This window comes from Thunnus maccoyii, chromosome 20 (assembly GCF_910596095.1).
Source record: "Thunnus maccoyii chromosome 20, fThuMac1.1, whole genome shotgun sequence".
NCBI classification, from domain to species: Eukaryota; Metazoa; Chordata; class Actinopteri; order Scombriformes; family Scombridae; genus Thunnus; species Thunnus maccoyii.
Genome location: NC_056552.1, coordinates 26,412,908 through 26,430,471, shown reverse-complemented (window position 1 = coordinate 26,430,471; position 17,564 = coordinate 26,412,908). Strand labels below are relative to the sequence as shown.

General features: G+C 40.8%; 1 protein-coding gene across 2 annotated transcripts in view; it reads right to left on the bottom strand.

Moving 5' to 3' along the window:
• The window catches only part of jmjd1cb (jumonji domain containing 1Cb), a 131,582-nt gene that overhangs the window by 77,452 nt on the left and 36,566 nt on the right, over positions 1 to 17,564 (bottom strand). The gene's annotated exons all lie outside the window — the stretch shown is intronic.

Sequence of the window (17,564 nt, the reverse complement as noted above, 5' to 3'; positions counted from 1 at the left end):
TGAGGATAAACTCTGTTACGTTTCAGGTGATTTTAATATTAAAAATAAATGAGACAACCTTGCTGGGGATTTTCTCAATAATATCTTATTCATAAAGCTACACAAGTTACATTAAATTCAACAACTTTGGATTGATAACATCTTAACTAAGTCTTTGAGTAAAGGAATTAAATCTGTCTTCCAGTTCTCTTTATTCAAGGTTGATAGAGCTAAACATACCAAGAGAATAATGCACACCAGTATTTCATCAGATGATCTATATGAGGGAAATAATGCTGATTTTGCATATCAAAATTTTATGAATGTTATTGAATGTTTATGAATTATTTAGTTTTAGTTTTAATGAATGTTTTCCAATTGGCAGTCATAGCAGGATATACACTCAAGACTTCAACAAGCCTTGGTTTACATTACATATTAAATCCTACTCCTCTTACCCATGCTGGTTTAAATCCTATAGATATAAGTATATTATATATAAGTATATCCATTCAATTAGATCTGCAAAATAGAAATATGTCAGTGAAAAATTTGGTGAAAATTCTCTCAACAATCCCTTTGATAGAGCTCAAATATGTCATGATTTTTTTGTTTATATTGGTTATGAATTGGCTAATGAAATTTCTGCTTGTCATGGTAATCCACTGGATTTTATTCCAAGAAACGTTCCTGTTATCTCTTCTCTAAAGCCCCCTGGTATCTAATAAATAAAGTGATGTAATTGATTAACTAAAACATCTTCAGCTGCATTCATGGTCAAACAGGTGAAACAATAATTATTGCAGCCACAGAAGATTTAAAAGCAGATGATCCATGTTGTTTCACACTAGAGACTCATATCTATTTTGTCATGTTTTTCAAAAATATTAGAAAAAAAATGATATACAAAAGGATTCTTTTTCATCTAGATTTCTAATTCAGTTCTTTACAAACACCAGTATGGTTTCTGGAAAAAAAATCACTCCACGTATACGGCTGTGCTTCACTGATTGACACTGTGCAAAAATAAAACTAAACTCATGAATGAGAAAAGAAAAGAGAGGAAGACGTAGCACAGGTGAAGAGAGAGAACAAAAGGACAAATGGGAAAGAAGGGAACATGAAGAGGGGGAAGTGGAAGGAGAATGAGAGAGGAAAAAGAGAAGGAGGAGAAAGATAAGAAGAATAGGAAGGAAAAGAAGAGAAGAGGAAGATGGAGATAGGAGAAGGAGAAGAATGAGAAGTAGTAGTACTGACAAAACAGAAATCTCTTTCAAATAAAATCTCATCTCTTCAGCATGTTGTTATCTCTTGGTATATAATACGACTGGGATGAAATAAAAGTAGCATTAACATGTATTACTGAGTGTGTTCCATGCAGTGTTAGAATATAAGCTGGTGTCATGTGAAGGCATGCTACATCTAATTTTACATTTGATCAATACTGCTTATACGCAAGAAAATGTAACAATTTTTCTCAAGCAAAAATCTGTTGCAGAACATAAGGGCACAGTTGAAGAGATAAAGTAGGTCTATGCCTCAGTATGTGCAGGTCATTATATTGTAACACAGAGCGCATAGATACAAGCCAGTGAGTGTTGTGAGTGCTTCTCTATGACAGCATCTTCACTCCCTGTTCTCTCATTCCTCCGTCTATAGAAACCGCCCCCTCCCCCGCTCTTACCTCTATAAGCAGAGAGAGAGGGGGGGGGTTGGGGGGGGCGGGAAGGATCAACGGGTGCATCTTTCCTCATTCACCCTCCCCCCCCTCCTCTCCCATAATGCACTACTGCAGTCAACTGAGTGATCACTCCCAGCCAGCAGACAGCAAGGGCAGCTACGTCACTCTGTCCTCCTTTGTTTACTGTTGCTGCAGCCTCTCCCTCTGTTTATTACCACCTCCATCTATCCCTCCATCTCCATCCGTCAGCCTACGCATCTCGCGCTCTACGTCTCCACCTCCGCTGGATTACCGCTCTCTCGCTCCCATTTCGGTTGCATCGGTGGCAGTCGTTCCGGGACGCTCCTCATCTGATCTAATCCATCGCTCTCACATGCTTCAGCGTCCTCTATCCATGCCTTCATCTCTGATTCATTCCAGACAACAAAGGTTAACCTCTAACTGTCACTCTGTCTCCGTTTCACTTTAGATGAGTGTAATTAACATCTGTCCTTAATTCACTTTAATTAATAGCTTGTCCTGTCAGTGTGGAGGCATTTCAATAATGATCAGAAACATGATTTAACAAATGATGTGGACTTTCTATAAGCATTATTGACCTGGGTTTGGTAGTGTTTAAACAGGACACACACACACATTCCAACAGATACAGACAGTATCTTGGATTGCTCTGCAAGATGACAGTGCTAAGTGAAATGCTAATTGAGCTGCAATGTAAGTGCTATTTTTAGAATCCAATTTGACTTCCACTCATTGTGGAATATGATTGTCAGCTGTCTTTTTAACAATAAGCACCAACACACTTTCACCCTAGTCTATACAGAAAGTGGTTCAGCAGCATTTTTCAGTCATCTGTCTCACACACTTGTGATGGAGCAGATATGTTTCTACTGTAATTAATACAGCAACAGTCTACACAGGCTGTGCAACAGCTTGTGCTTCACTCAATCACAACATGAAGCTTAGTTTTACACTTGACACAAGTATTTTTTCTTCTGTTTCACATGTATAACTACAGTGACTGCGTGTCGGACTCTGAGCGCTGCCAAAACCCTGGTGGCCTACACTGAATCCTGAGCCTGAATGCATCCTGTGTAGACACAGACAGAGGACATGCTGCTTTCACTACACATGCTGTGTAGAGGCCAAAAAAAAGAACTTGATCTGCACGTTCTTAAGTCTGAAGAAAGAAAAAAAAACTTTCACCAGGAATGTTTACTTCCTGTTTTCAACATGTGTCATCACTACAAGAAACCACTACCTCATTCAGATCAAAGTCATGAGTCAACGGGGACACCAGCTGATCTGTAACACCAGCAGCTTCTCTAGTGTTTGTGTGTGTGTGTAGTCTGGTAGACTAGCATTACTACCACAACTTAACAGGGTGTGTACAAACACACACACACACACACACACACGCATATTTTCACATTATAGCCAGCCTGTATGTCAGCCCAGGTCATTAAAAGTCAATCTAACACTAACTGTTGGCAGTTGGCCCAGGGCCAGGAACAGGCCATGCAGGGACAGTGAATTATAGGGCTGTGCTCAGTCAGCCAGTGCTGGAACTGAAATACAGTAGCTGCACACCATCACCACCCACTACCACCTCAATAATAACAATAAACCTTTCTGAAAATGTCAACACAAACTGAAAATGTAGAAATGTAAAGTAACTTTACTTACTTTACTACTCATAAAAGTAGAATTTATGGCAGAGCTGTTGTATTGGATTGCACAGGTGTACCTAATGAAGTGGCCAGTGGGTGTGTGTGTGTATGTGTGTGTGTATATATATATATATATATACATATATATATATATATAGTGAATTCTGTAATTCAGATTTGTAATTCATGTCTGTCTGATGGTGAACTCAGTTATAATAAAGGTGAAAAAAAAATGTAATTACTGAAGCTGGCAAATATGATGATCACATACTGTATAATCAAAGTGATCCATTGTTCTATATCATATCAGAAAAATCTCTTCACACATGTACAACAAAGACTTCAATAACTTCTTTTGTTGCTTTATAGTCACAATTAATTTGCAATCTTTCATTTGGATGACAGAATAACACTGACTAGTTGTGTTGAGGCTCTCCCTGGTCAACCAGTATAGAATGGATTATTTCTGTAAGAGACTAAACCGATAAAAACACAGGCTAGACCTCCTCTTATTTTTCTTAGAAAACATTAGACACTGCTGCAGCAGTCACAACCCAACCTTGTTTGGTTAAGTGCATTTTCTACCCATTTCAAAGACAGCGTAAAGCTTTATTTGAGTTTTAGTTCATTATCTCTGGTCTACTATAACAGGAACTCCTCTACAACTCAGCTTTATCTGACTTCAATCTGATTTCAACTGTGTGAATACAGAAGTGTCTTCAGGTCAATACACCTGGACCCTATTGGGATAAAAATGACACAAAGCAAACTGTTCCAGTATACTTACAGTTCTCCTGTGTAACATGCTGACTTGTAATAATTAAACACTTGTAATTGGTCAGACTGTTTACATGTGAACACCTGGTTTGATGCAGAGCAGACACTCCAAATGCAAAGAGTCAATATAGCACCTGATCAAGTGTATTTATAATGAATAAAATCCTCATCACTATTATCACATCAAGTGAATAGTGCAGTTCTAATACAACTGTCAGCCTCGTCTACCTCTGTACAGTCTGATGAAGTCACTCTGCCTCTCTGACAGGGAGAGTGAGACACCACATTCCTGTTAAACCTGTTGTGTCAATCGCTTTAGGTCTGTGTCTGTGTGTGTGTGTGTGTGTGTGTGTGTGTGTGTGTGTGTGTGTGTGTGTGTGTGTGTGTGTGTGTCAGTGTCTGGAGTCTCATTTATTCATCTGCATATAGATTATGTACATACACACAAGGGATGAAATGAGAAGAACAGAACTATAGATTCCATCCTGCTGTCAGTGTGATCTGTCTGCATGCACTAATTATTATCAGCAAGCATATTAATAACTCTCACACACACACACACAGAAAGAAAAAGAAAAGCACACAGAGTACACCGAGTATTCAGTCAAGAAAAACATACACATGATAGGAATGGGGAAACTAAGTGTCTGGTGAGTCTGTTGCTATAGTAACCAGAGCCAGCAGTGAGCATTGGCCACACACACACACACACACACACACACACACACACACACACACACACACACACACGCAAACACTGAGTTCTGAGCCAGCCACAGTGAGCAGAAATAAAAGACAGAGAGAACAAAGGAGAGCGGATGTCATATTTACAACACTGTGCAGCGTCTGACATAATCAATATCAGCTCTTCACCATCACTGCAGGCTGTGTGTCACTCTGTTCTTATGGCCTGGTGATAGTACCAACTAACTGACCTAGACACAAGAATGAAGCTGACCATAGACTCAGCTCAGCTGAATGATTGATGAGCCCAGAGGTGAATAGGGGGCCCTGAGGAACCTGTTTTTCCAGGGGCCCAGAATCTTCAGCAGTGCCCCTGATGATGCTGAGACCCCTTACTGTTCAGCAGTGTGTCAGCAGCATAACTACCATTATGGTGACTGTTTAAGATGGCTTTGACCAATTGACATTTAAACAGTAAAATCATGATTAAAGCAAGCATCAAAAAACAGAAACAGGCGTGACACCTTCTATTTCTAATTAACAAGGTAGGAAATCTAGCCAGTGTGTTCAGAGCATCTTCTATTCCACACAGTGCTCATTATCAGCTCTTATCATTTCTGATAATATCCTAACGCCTGGGACACACAGGATGCGTGAGCATCGCGGAACCTCTTGCTTTTCATTTCGGCACCCATGTTGACAGGTTAGAGCAGCCACACAGGCTGCTGTGTCGCGTCATCTAGAGATTCAAGGTCTCGCCTATTTTCTCCGTGTGAAATAGACAGGGAAAAACAATAGAAAGATAGGGCTGCCAGTAGCAGCGCAGCAGAAGAGCCGCAGCAGACACGCTGCCTGTGTGGACGCTGCAAGCGTGCGAGACGCAGCAGTTCAGCGACGCACACGCGCTGCTCACGCATCCTGTGTGTCCCAGGCGTCAGATTCAGTCATGTTTAACTGCAGCTTTACATTTGCAGTGGGGGGTTGAGGAGGGGCGGGGGGACTTTAGAGTCAATGTGAGTCCAGCCTTTCCCTTGTGAAATAAGAGTTGAGATGCAGCTGAGCGCCTCTCTCAGGTTTAAAGGCCTTGAGTGTGCAGCGAAGAACAACAGCTGACACAAGGCCGGAGACAGAGAGGAATAAGTGGACATGAGCCAGAAAGTGAAGTGGCTGTGCACAGTCAATGAGACTGTGTGTGTGTGTGTGTGTGTATATGGTGGTGTACTATTGAACGGTGTTTCTAATATTTTGTCCACTCCTTTAACATACATGAGGGGGGCTAAATATTAGGAACACTTTTGAATATAATGCACCATTTGCACTTGCAATGCAAGTAGAATTAACACATTTCTGACAATGTCAACAACAACTGAAAATGTAGAAGCTTCATTATATATATATATATATATATATATATATATATATATATATATATATATATATATATGTGTGTGTGTGTGTGTGTGTGTGTGTGTGTGTGTGTGTGTGTGTGTGAATGCAGTGGTGTATAATCTGCCCATCACTAACAGCTGCAGAGCGGCTTTCTGGCTGGCTGCACTGGAGGCTGATGGCAGCCAATGAGCACAAGGCATGAAAGCAAACGACCAATGCAGAGAGAGCAGCAAAATCTGCCTTTTAAATAGAGCGCCAGAGAACACAGGAAAAACACATACCAATACAGAATATAGATCTAACAGAGTGGGGGCTTCACTCAGAGCACTGGAATAATAGAAGACTACATTCATATGAAGACGAGGACCAAGAACTGGGGTGTGTGTGTGTATATGCACAGGTGTATGCGTACTACTATATGTGTATATTTGAAGCCCATCTGTGTGTGTATGTTTTCTTCATATCCAGTCTGCTGAATTGTGATATACACAGGTTGAGGAAAAAAGAGAAAAGTGTGTGTTTTTTTCTATGTATCTTTCTTATTTCATTGGGAATGACCTAGATGTGAAGAGTCAACCAGGTTGAATCCATCAGTGCACAGCGCTCACTCTCATTCTGTACTGCAGTGGAGTTGTGGGTTCTTTTGGTGCCTTATTAAGGTTTTCAAGCAGCTACATGATCTATCTCTCTCTCTCTCTCACTCACTCAAATTCCAATTTGTTTTATTGGCATGAATGACACAACAATATTGCCAAAGCATCAAGAGTTAATGAAACAAAATGACATTAATATAACATAAAGATTGATATATATTAGTATGGCATATGAGTATATATTAGTATAGTGGTAACAGTATGATTTTTTTTGTTGTTGTTGTCCTTTTTCGATTGCCAATTTGTGGTCACATCAGCCTGTATTTGGTTAGGATCTCTCTCTCTCTCTCTCTCTCTCTCTCTCTCTCTCTCTCTCTCTCTCTCTCTCAGCCCCAGCCTTGCCCTGCAGTAAGTCATGTCCAGACACACACGCACACGCACACACACACACACACACACACACACACACACACACACACACACACACACACACACACACACACACACACACACACACACTAAGCTTTATCCCGCTCTCCAAAAACTCTAATCTGATTTATTGAGCTTGACTGCACAGAAAACATGTAGGCTAGCCAAGCTAAAAAGAGTCCTTTATCCCCTTTACCCTCCACCCCCACTACCACAAACACATAGAACAAGTAGAGTCCAAAGGGTGTGCACACACACACATACACAAAATTAAAACTATTAGGGGCATTTGAATCCAAGCCTTTCCACCAGTAGTTCTGCAACAGTTGTTAACAAGTGCACCTCCCAAAACATACTGTAATACTGAAACTACAGCCTCCACCATAAGTCAATCAACACCTGTCTAAAACAGATTCAACCAGGCGGCAACTTTCAGGGCTGAAAAATGAAGCCAATGTATTCTGTCTAAAGGCCATCAGGGGGCGACTCCACTGGCTGCAAAAAGAAGTCCGACTATAGAAGTCTATGAGAAAATGACCCTACTTCTCTCTTGATTTATTACCTCAGTGAACTGTTTCCTTGTGAGTTTATGGTCTCAATCGCTAGTATCACGTCGTCTTCAATGCATCATGATGTTCATTTTGTAAATGATGGTCCCATTTACGGTAAAATAGACGATAAAGCAGCGTATGCTTTAGGACGTGGCTACGTTGTGATTGACAAGACGCTACCACGGCGACAACGTTGCTTACGTAACGTAACCATGGCGTATAGGCGTAGCTGCTGCTATTTCACAGTGTGTTTTCAGTTCACTAAAGTGAATTGTAACATTTTGGTCACCTAAGAGAAGTCTTGTTCAGTGTTTGGTTGATAAATAAAAGATCCACCAATGAGTCAGATGATCAGTTTTTCTGGTAAGTACATTTTGTTTTAACAGTTTTAGGCCTGTTTTTCACTAGCAAAAATTAGCATTAGCATTATCACTGTTAACCATATATTGTACATGCACCGTGCTAACCAAGCTAGCAGCTAGCGCTGTGGTCAGCTCCACCCTCTTGTCCAAATATGGTCACTTCTGGCTCCAAAAATCAAACATGGCGACGGTCAAATCCAAGATGGCGATGGTCAAATCGCTACACTCGAGCATGGATGTATTATAAGAGCTCTTCATTGGATGGGCATATCATCATCATCATCATCACTTTATTTATTGAATAATTCATTCATTAAAACAGTATGTATTAAAAATCAGGGCTAAATATGAGATTATTTTGGCGAAAGCTCTTCAAAACAATCATTATTGTTTCCTTGTTAGAAAAAACAACATATTAGAACATAGTAAATGTGTAATTATGAGTTAATGTGATAAAAACATAAGTTATAAAGCTGTGATTCCAGCCTACTATAAGTGCTGCAGCACATGTGAGTGTTATTGGAGGGACATATGGCAGCAGTGGCTCACAGCACAGTGTGTCAGTGTTAGAATGAGGGGGAGAGGTGGCAGAGGATGACATGCAACAAAGGATTTGTGTGTGGGATGTTGCGCTTACATGATAATAGTCTTGTTTGATGCACATCACGTAGTGTGGAAGATGTGGCTGTTTACCAGTCAGGGAGGGTGTAGATAAATCTGAAAAGATGCTAGGTGTTGCATCATGGGAGATGTAGGAAACAAGTGTTTTTAGAGCTTGACCCATACAAGGGAAGATAAATAAAGATATTTCAGCCTCTGTTGGTTAGGTTTTGACCATTTTTTTAAATCTGTCTGTTGCGAGTCCCCCAACTTTTTGTGAGTGCAGTAGTAAATGGCTGGAGTGCCCCTCGGCTGGCCAGCCTGACTACATCAACTGCAGGTAATGGTTGAAGGACAGCCTCAAAGCCCATGTAAAGCCCAGCCTGCAGCAAACACTGATGTACATGTTTCTTCAGCTTGGAATAAGACAGACAGGATCTTGGGGGAATGCAAGCACTTAAAAAAATCTTATATTCATTTCAAGGAAACAGGAAATGTGAACGGCATGCTTTATATTCCAGTGGATTTTTCTCCTGCCACAAGCTGCATGAACTGGAACACAGTCAACTGGCTATCTGTTGGTTTATTTTTGATCAACAGGTCCTGATGGATAAGGCACTTTAACACTGTAAGAGTCCCAGAGTGGCATATGAGCTCTACTACAATACAACAAAAACAAGAGGCAGCAGAATGCTTTCATTTCGAAACAAGGGAGGGTGAGATGGAAAAACAAAAGGGAGAAAAATCACACAACAGCAGAGATACAGACAGCAGCTGAGCCTGAAAAAGACAAGTCGCTGTTGTGCTCGTGTGAAACCGCCAAGAGGCAGACAATGAAAGAAAAAAGGAAAAGCTGACACAATATATAAGAGCAGAGAGAGAGAGAATGGCAGAGGATAATAAGAAAGGTGAATGAGGACAACCAAACAAATAACTAATTATGTAACAAATGAAAAATAACTCATGAGGAGAGAGAAAGGAAAGAACGGCACGATGGGTGAAAAGAGAGGTATAAAGGAAACATTAATTAAAGGTTACAAATTATAATCAGACTCCTCTGTAATGAATAAAAGACCAATAAAAATATGATGAATTAACAAAGAGAGGGATGAGATGAAGTAAGAAATGGATTCAAAGGCACGAGGGAGGAGACAGACAAAGAGAGGTAAGATGAAAATTATGAAGAGGAAAGCATCACTAGTGACAGACAGCAGAAAATGAAGCATGAAGGAGAAGAGATGATAAAAAGGAGGGGGAATCAAGGAGTAAAATAAAAGAGACAAGGTTGGTAAGAAAAGGGGAGAGATGTGAGGAATGTGATGTCAAGAACAAAGAAAAGAAACGCTGAAGATGACAATAGGGAGGAGAGCATCATCTGTACCCACTGATGTCGAATACAACTAAGGGCAAAAAGGATTCGAGGTGAGGAAAGGAAAAGAGGACAGAAAGAAAAAAAAAGGAGGATGGATGAGATGAAGGGAAAAAAGGAGGAGAGTGGAGCTGCCTGGTAACCGAGTGACTAGCCTCCCCACAATGGCAACCAGGTTGACAACGCCGTAACCAAGGCGCCCCTTCCCTGACAACGGACCAAATGATGCTGCTGCTCTCTACTGCTACAGAATATCAATCAGAGAGAGAGAGAGAGAGAGAGAGAGAAACATAGAGGGAGAGAGAGAGAGAGACACTTTGATAGAAAGATGGTCCCCCAGACGTACATAAATATATGAAGCAGCTTCTGAGTCGCCGGGCTGCTGGCTGGCTTCCCCTTGCAATTACCAACATGCAAGAAAGAGTCAGACACACAGAGAGAGAAATCTCATCATGCAGGGACAGAGTGAGCAGAGAAGCAGAAATCTCACCATGCTAAAAAGAAATTCAAGTAGGGCTTCTATGAAAAGACACGTTTGATGTTCCCTCCTAATACAAAACACAGAGACTCAGAGTGAGTGTGAGTGTGTGTGTGTATGCAAGGTTCCATTACTACTGAAATTGCTAGAGAGGAGAATGGCAGGGCAATTGTTCAGTGAGAAGACGTAAAGCTAAAGGGAGATGGAGGGGAAGAGAGAAAGAGGGATGATGAAGAGGTGGAGTAAGAGATGGAGCGATGGCAATCTTGGGACCCGCCAGTTCATCATGCATGATTAGACTGAAGGTGAATGAGCTGTGCTGTGGATGTTCCAGTATAGCTTGCTGCTGCATCCAGGCCGACATGTCAGTCAAATGTTTTTCAGCAATCCTCATTGGCTCTGCACGCACGCACGCACGCACGCACGCACGCACGCACGCACGCACACACACACACACACACACACCTCCACAACTGCATTCTCAGCCACACACTTGCTATTAGTCATTAGTCAATGTTTGAATACTTCCAACAGATAACTTGACCATTTAACATTCAACTACTGTCACTGATATCAGTGGACAACTACTATTAACTACTGTATAAAAGTGTCAGCACATTTCAACCACGTCCAGCTCTTCAAACTTAAAAGGACAGGTTCACAATCTTTCAAGTGTGTCTTAAAACAACAGTCAGGAGCTCAAATGAACAGTGAAACATGTTTTTCTTGCTGTAATCATTCCTCCTGTTCATACTGACCATTAGAAGATTCCTTCATAATGCACTTACAGTGGAAGTGATGGAGGGCAAAATCCACAGTCCTCTTGAAGTTTATCTGAAGCTAATATGAAGCTTCAGTCATCCAAATCAAGTAGATATCTTTCAACGTTACAGTCTTTTTAGTGCTAAAGTCCCTCTTCCCTTCTTCCACCGCAGCTCAACAGGGAAACACTGCCCGAGGAACCACAAAGAGGGAATTTGATGCTAAAAAGACCGTAAATGTGGCAGATATCCACTTGATATCAGGGTTTTTCCTGCATGGAGGAATTTTTGGTGCCCTCAAAGAGGTTTTAGCCAGCACCAAAGGAAAATCATCTGCACCAAAATGATAAGAGTTGAAAATAAAAATAGCAATTCAAATCCTCTCCAAATGTATTTAACAGCAATCTATCCAACTGTTGAACAAGCAGAACATAAACCTAAATATGATGTCTTTGACTTCCAGCAGTCAACTCTCCTCTCATCCACAGACACTATATTTTACACATGTGTCTGGTGCTGGATAAGCCAGCTAAGCTGTGTTGTTTTGACTGGGCCTGAACGCTCCACTGTGAACTAGCACTAGTATGACAAAGGACTTCCTGTGATTTCTCATAAAATAAAAGCCGTTTTATTACTGTTGAAAATTTTTAGAACGCTGAATTACAACCGCAGTGTGTTTCTGGTAGGTTAGAACACGTCTGACACAGACAATCTCCTGTTGTATGCTACATGTGTGGAAGGGCAACTTCGGAAAATGTCCAGACCTGATTCTGCAGACATTGTCTGGAGTTCATATGTGAAAACAGCTAGAGAGGGTTAGCAGAAGACAGCCTTCAGGCTCAACCACACTGAAAGCGTCTGACACAAGCATTGTGAAGTACATCTATTATTTTAAACGGCTGAAGATGCACCAGAAGCATTATGAGGCACGTCAAACTGCCTCGACAGCCCTACTCTGACCTTGTTCTGATTTTGGAACATCAAATGAGGTCCCAGCGACTAAGGCTGTTTTTTCTACAGCCAAAAAAGAGAGAAATAGCGTGAGAGAACTGACTTTTTACATAATACATTTCATAATTGCTTATTCGATTATCAAAACTGCTTCGTACAAGTTTATTCCAATTCCATTATTGAAGTTTGCATTGTCACATCATCATCTTTGGCCTTATCTGAATAGGCTACATATGTGTCCTCTTTCTGCTAACAGTAATGTAAAACACTACAATTAATGGGCTCAAGAGACCACCATCATCCCTGAGTACCCATAGTAGTCCACAGGCAACAGCTTTAGATCAAAGCAACACATGAGGTAACACAAAATAAATGAGGTCAGGAAAACATTCAGTGTTTCAGTTAAGTCACCAAACTCTGACAAAACAATCTCAATATGGTTTAACAAGATTACAACAGAGATGGGCTTAAATGGTTGTAACCAGGTTAAAGCTCCGATACAACAGAGACAGACAGAACACACACAAGAGTGGCTCTGTTGTGGACGTTCACTGGGATGTAAGTAATGTGAAGGAGCGAGATAGAATAAGAGCGCAGATGAGCTGAAGTAATAGCCAATGACAGCATGAAGAGGCATCCCCTCTTCTACAAGGTCATCTCTCTCTCCATCTTTTTCTGCCTCTCTCACTGTCAGACCCACATGGGAACGAGAGCAGACAGAAGACGGCGACAACCGTAGGAAGTGTGGAGACATGCGATACAACGCGGGGACAGAGATTGTGAGAGGATGGAAATGTGGAAAAGAGAGAAAAAGTAGGGAGAAGAAGGAGAGAGGGAAAAAAAAAACTTGGCAGACAGAAAAATAGATAAACATAGAAAAAGATGGAGAGCAAGAGCAAGAAAAGAGAGACAGAAGCAAAGTAAACAGCCTTGAGCAGAGTCATGTGACCCACCTTCCCCTTCTTTATTCCTCTCATCTCCTCCGTACGAAGGATGTGTGGGCCCAGGAGAGAGGGAGGGAGGGAGAGGTGAGAGGAAGAGAGGGAAGGAAAAGGCGCATTCCAAAAATAGCCCTGTGTTGTTGTAGACGTATTACTGGGAAAATACTGACTAAAACATTTCCTTCTGAACCACTGAATCCAGGCTGAAATCTGTTTTATCTTTAATTGTGTCTCCACATTTTCCTATGCCATGCATTTCATTAACACAGCAATTTTGTCCAATGCAAATATGTTTACTTGGCTACCGCAGGATATCAGACTCAACATGTTTGCAGCATCAAAGTGGAACCAAAAATGAATCCAGGGCTGAAGTGAATCAGGTAGAGCTCAATTAAAACCTCTGACACACTTTTGCTCTTGTCACTAGTAAATAATGTAGATTTATGTTCATGTTACCTGGCCGATCAATCACATTTTTACTGCACACCAAGATCAACACAAATGTGGCTCTCTGCTCCAACCCTATTGTTCCCTACTGAACAGTTCACATATATAATTTCATTTAAAAAAAAATGTAAAACAGCTGGTCACTGTAGTTTTTAACAAACGTTACTCAAACAGGAGAAAATAGTCCATTTGTTGGGGACTATTTTCAGCAGCGGATGAATCCACATTTGAGAATTTCTGGCAGCAGAATGGTGTGTGAGGGATTAAGTCAAAATAAATACAGTGTGTGTGTTCATGGTAATAAAGGATCATGTTACCCAGTCCAACAGTGTGACTCATAGATGTGTTCTAATAGTTTTTGAGGAATGGAGGACTACGGCACAGAGGAATAAGATATATTAGATTATGTCACAAGGAATGATACTTCAGTACCAAGTCCATGCCAAAATTCTGAGAACGTGACGGTACTCGTTTTTCTACAGTAGCGTAGGTACAGGGGATGTGATTCTTCCAGATCTGACAGGGGAAGCATATACATACGCCTACAAGTGTTCTAGTCTGCTGTTAAATGCCAAAGAAGAAGAAGAATGCCTTGAAGCCATGGATGTATCATTAGAGCTAGATAGGGCTCCATCGCTCAGCCTTGCAGCCATTTTTTCCCAGTGGCCACTCACAGTACTGCAGCGAAAAATCCCTCTGCAGCCCAAAAAGCTTCTCAACATAGGTCACCATTATAAAAGAGACGTCTGAAAAACTGCTGACAGACACCTTCAAACTGCAAACAAGGTCAATTATGACTCTTTCTATTATGAATTTTTGATCCATGGAGGTTTTTTATTTGTAAAACTTTCCTCGAGTGGAGAAAATTGATTTTAAAAAAACCATGACGTCATCACGATGTGAAGTCTATGGGCTGAGCGGGAACTCGTGGGCGGGGCCTGTGGGGGAAACACTACTGTGCATATTCAGTGGGCCGTACACCATGGAAGCAAACCCGGAAGCTAGAAACTTTTTTTGGTGTATGCGCCAGCCAAGCAATTCTTACTGGATTGAATGGGCGCCATTTTCAGTCCGGTATCCAGTTCTTATAATACATCCATGCTACCAGCACATATGTACAGATACTTGAAGGCTACATGCCATATATCATTTACATGACATGACTACTGCATGACTCTAGACATTACTGTATATGCAGTATCACATTTCAGAACATGCAAATCTGAGCGGCACAAATCAGTTTCCATGTGGCTTTAGCTCTGCAGACCTGATTAAGCTGTCTGATCCCTCCAGATATGCCAACAAGTGTTTATGGCAAAAACTATTTGAATAAGTGATTAACAGTTTAGGTAATTTACCAAGAAAACATGTCAAACATTTGTCGTTTCCAGTTTCTCAAATGTGTGGATTTGCTTCTTTTCTCTATTATATATCATTGTGAAGTGAATATATTTGGGTTTGGGACAAGTGGTCACATAAATTGAACATTTTGGGAACTTTTTATGACATTATATAGACTATATGAGTAATTGGTTATTCAAGACAAACATAATAAAAACAAACATTGACTAGGAATGAAAATAATCCTTAGTTACCTCTAATTTGAGGTATTTCAGAAGCCGGGGTGACTTTCAATTACTACAAGGGAAGTGCAGTGAAAACTAGGATCTAACAAACAGTCTTTATCAAATATGGAATACTGTAGGGAACACAGCGGCCGACTTCTGCTACAAACCCAAGGAGACAGAGTGTTGAATATTCAGCAGAAGGCGAGGACACAAACTGGAAGAAAAACAAGGCATGCTTTTCTCTTCTCTCTGACACTTTTTCTTCCTCTCTGCAGTTTCCTTCCTCCCTCCTCTCTCACTCCATCTCTCCTGATAATACAGCTCTAATAATAGCCAAGTTGCAACGAGACAATCGTTGGGTGGAATCTAGGCCAGCCGCTGCAGAGGCAGTATGGGAAAATCCCTCCTGTCTTCTCCAGCCTGCATGACTGCCTGTGGACTGTGCACGTGTGTGTGTGTGTGTGTGTGTGTGTGAGAGTGTGTATTAGCATTCCATCCATCTTTTTTACATAACATCTACAGAGCTGTTTCTCAGAGTTAGTAGTGGTGGATGTTTTCCTTCATAGTGTGTAGATTTGGCACAGTGACACAGCACAAGAACAAGGGGACTCTGCTTGTTAAATGTCTTGTACACTGAACACCTCTATCTCAGATGCTTTTGTCCTGAACGTTATGGCACAGGGTGTTCAGTTAGATATGCTTCCATCTTCAGTTCAGAACACCCTGTGAACCAAATCATTACTTTGGAATTATCCCAGTAATTCATTGAAGGTCTTTGCACGTGTGGAACATAAAGAGGAGGAGCCTCTGATGTCATCATGGTTTCCCAATGAGTTACAGTGACACTGGACAAAGAGTGAATGATAGAAAATAGAAAATTACAATAAAATATAGAAAATATGTGTAAGTGAAAAGAGCCGTTACAAATTTAAAGAGAATGAAATGTCCAAAATATTGAGCAGGAAATGTTCATAGTGTGAACAGTATATGCACTGTGTCCAGTAATAATAATACCCGTTTATGTTAATGTAATGTGCCATGTTAGATGTGAAAAATCACAGATGAGATGATGAGATTTTACATGAATATAAAATGTAGTGTCCTTGGATGGGATGGAGTCTATGTCACAATATTTTGTGTACTCTTAATGAATAGAACTAATGACTTGTTTTTTTTATACTGTATATAACTTGTGTTTTTACTTCTGAATGGAGACCGTTTAACGTATCGTTGTTGGTAGATAATATAGTCATCATTAGACATGTAATTCACATTTGATATTTGAAGTGAATTTCTGCAGATGTTGACCTTTTTGTCTCTGGGAATATCTGGACATGACATCTAAACGTGGTGATATTGTGGGGGACTCGGGGGGACATCTATCATGGAGTTTACATAAAGCTCTAGCACTGAACACTCAGCGTGAGGCACAAGTGTAGGGAAGCACACACCTTGGTATGTGTATACTGTAAACTCATTCATAATAACTTGCCTGGAGGCCGAGATGAGTTCAACACACATAGTTTATGTTCTACTAATGTGAATTCATTTTTGTTTTGTGTATGTTAGATGAATGACATGTCTAGAGGCCAAACTCCAGCTGTTATCAGCTATAAAGTGATAACGGTGAAACACTTTATAGTGTGATAGGGATGTCATAGTAGTGTAGTAGTAAACTAGAGGTCATTAAATGATCAGTGATGACAGAGCTGTTGGTGATATCTTAAGATAGGTTTACATACGGTGTATTGACAGTGTTCCCTTCCTGTTTAAGACTTATCACATGTATTTGCTCTTTGTACAAAGAGACAAAACAGATCGTCAACATTGCCAGACTTCGCTGTAGGATGATGGATCATCTTTCAGAGGTTTGGTAACCATCTAATCAAACAGCTCAGCAGTCTGCTAATCAGCAAAGATCTACTGATGACCCAGAATGGTCGCAAGATGATTCAAGGCTGCTAAAAATGTTTCAAATGAAACAATCTGAGAGGGAAAAGTTCCTCTTTGGTTCACCTACTCATAACTCATACCCACACTAGGGTCTTATCCAGGGACACGGGGTCACAAGAACACACTGATTTGTTGTAAGCCACCACTGGGATGGACTTACTGCAGCTATCATCCACCTCAAAACTCCAAACACAGGTGTTTCCCACGCTGGTCATGCCCAGCAAACACACACACACACACTTTCAAACTTATGTTACTGATGTCTTAATGGATGTAAAACATTTCCTGAAAGTTAAGACACAGACAGACAAACAGAAAAACAGAAAACATATTTACACATCCACCAATGTTCACACACACACACACACACACACACACACA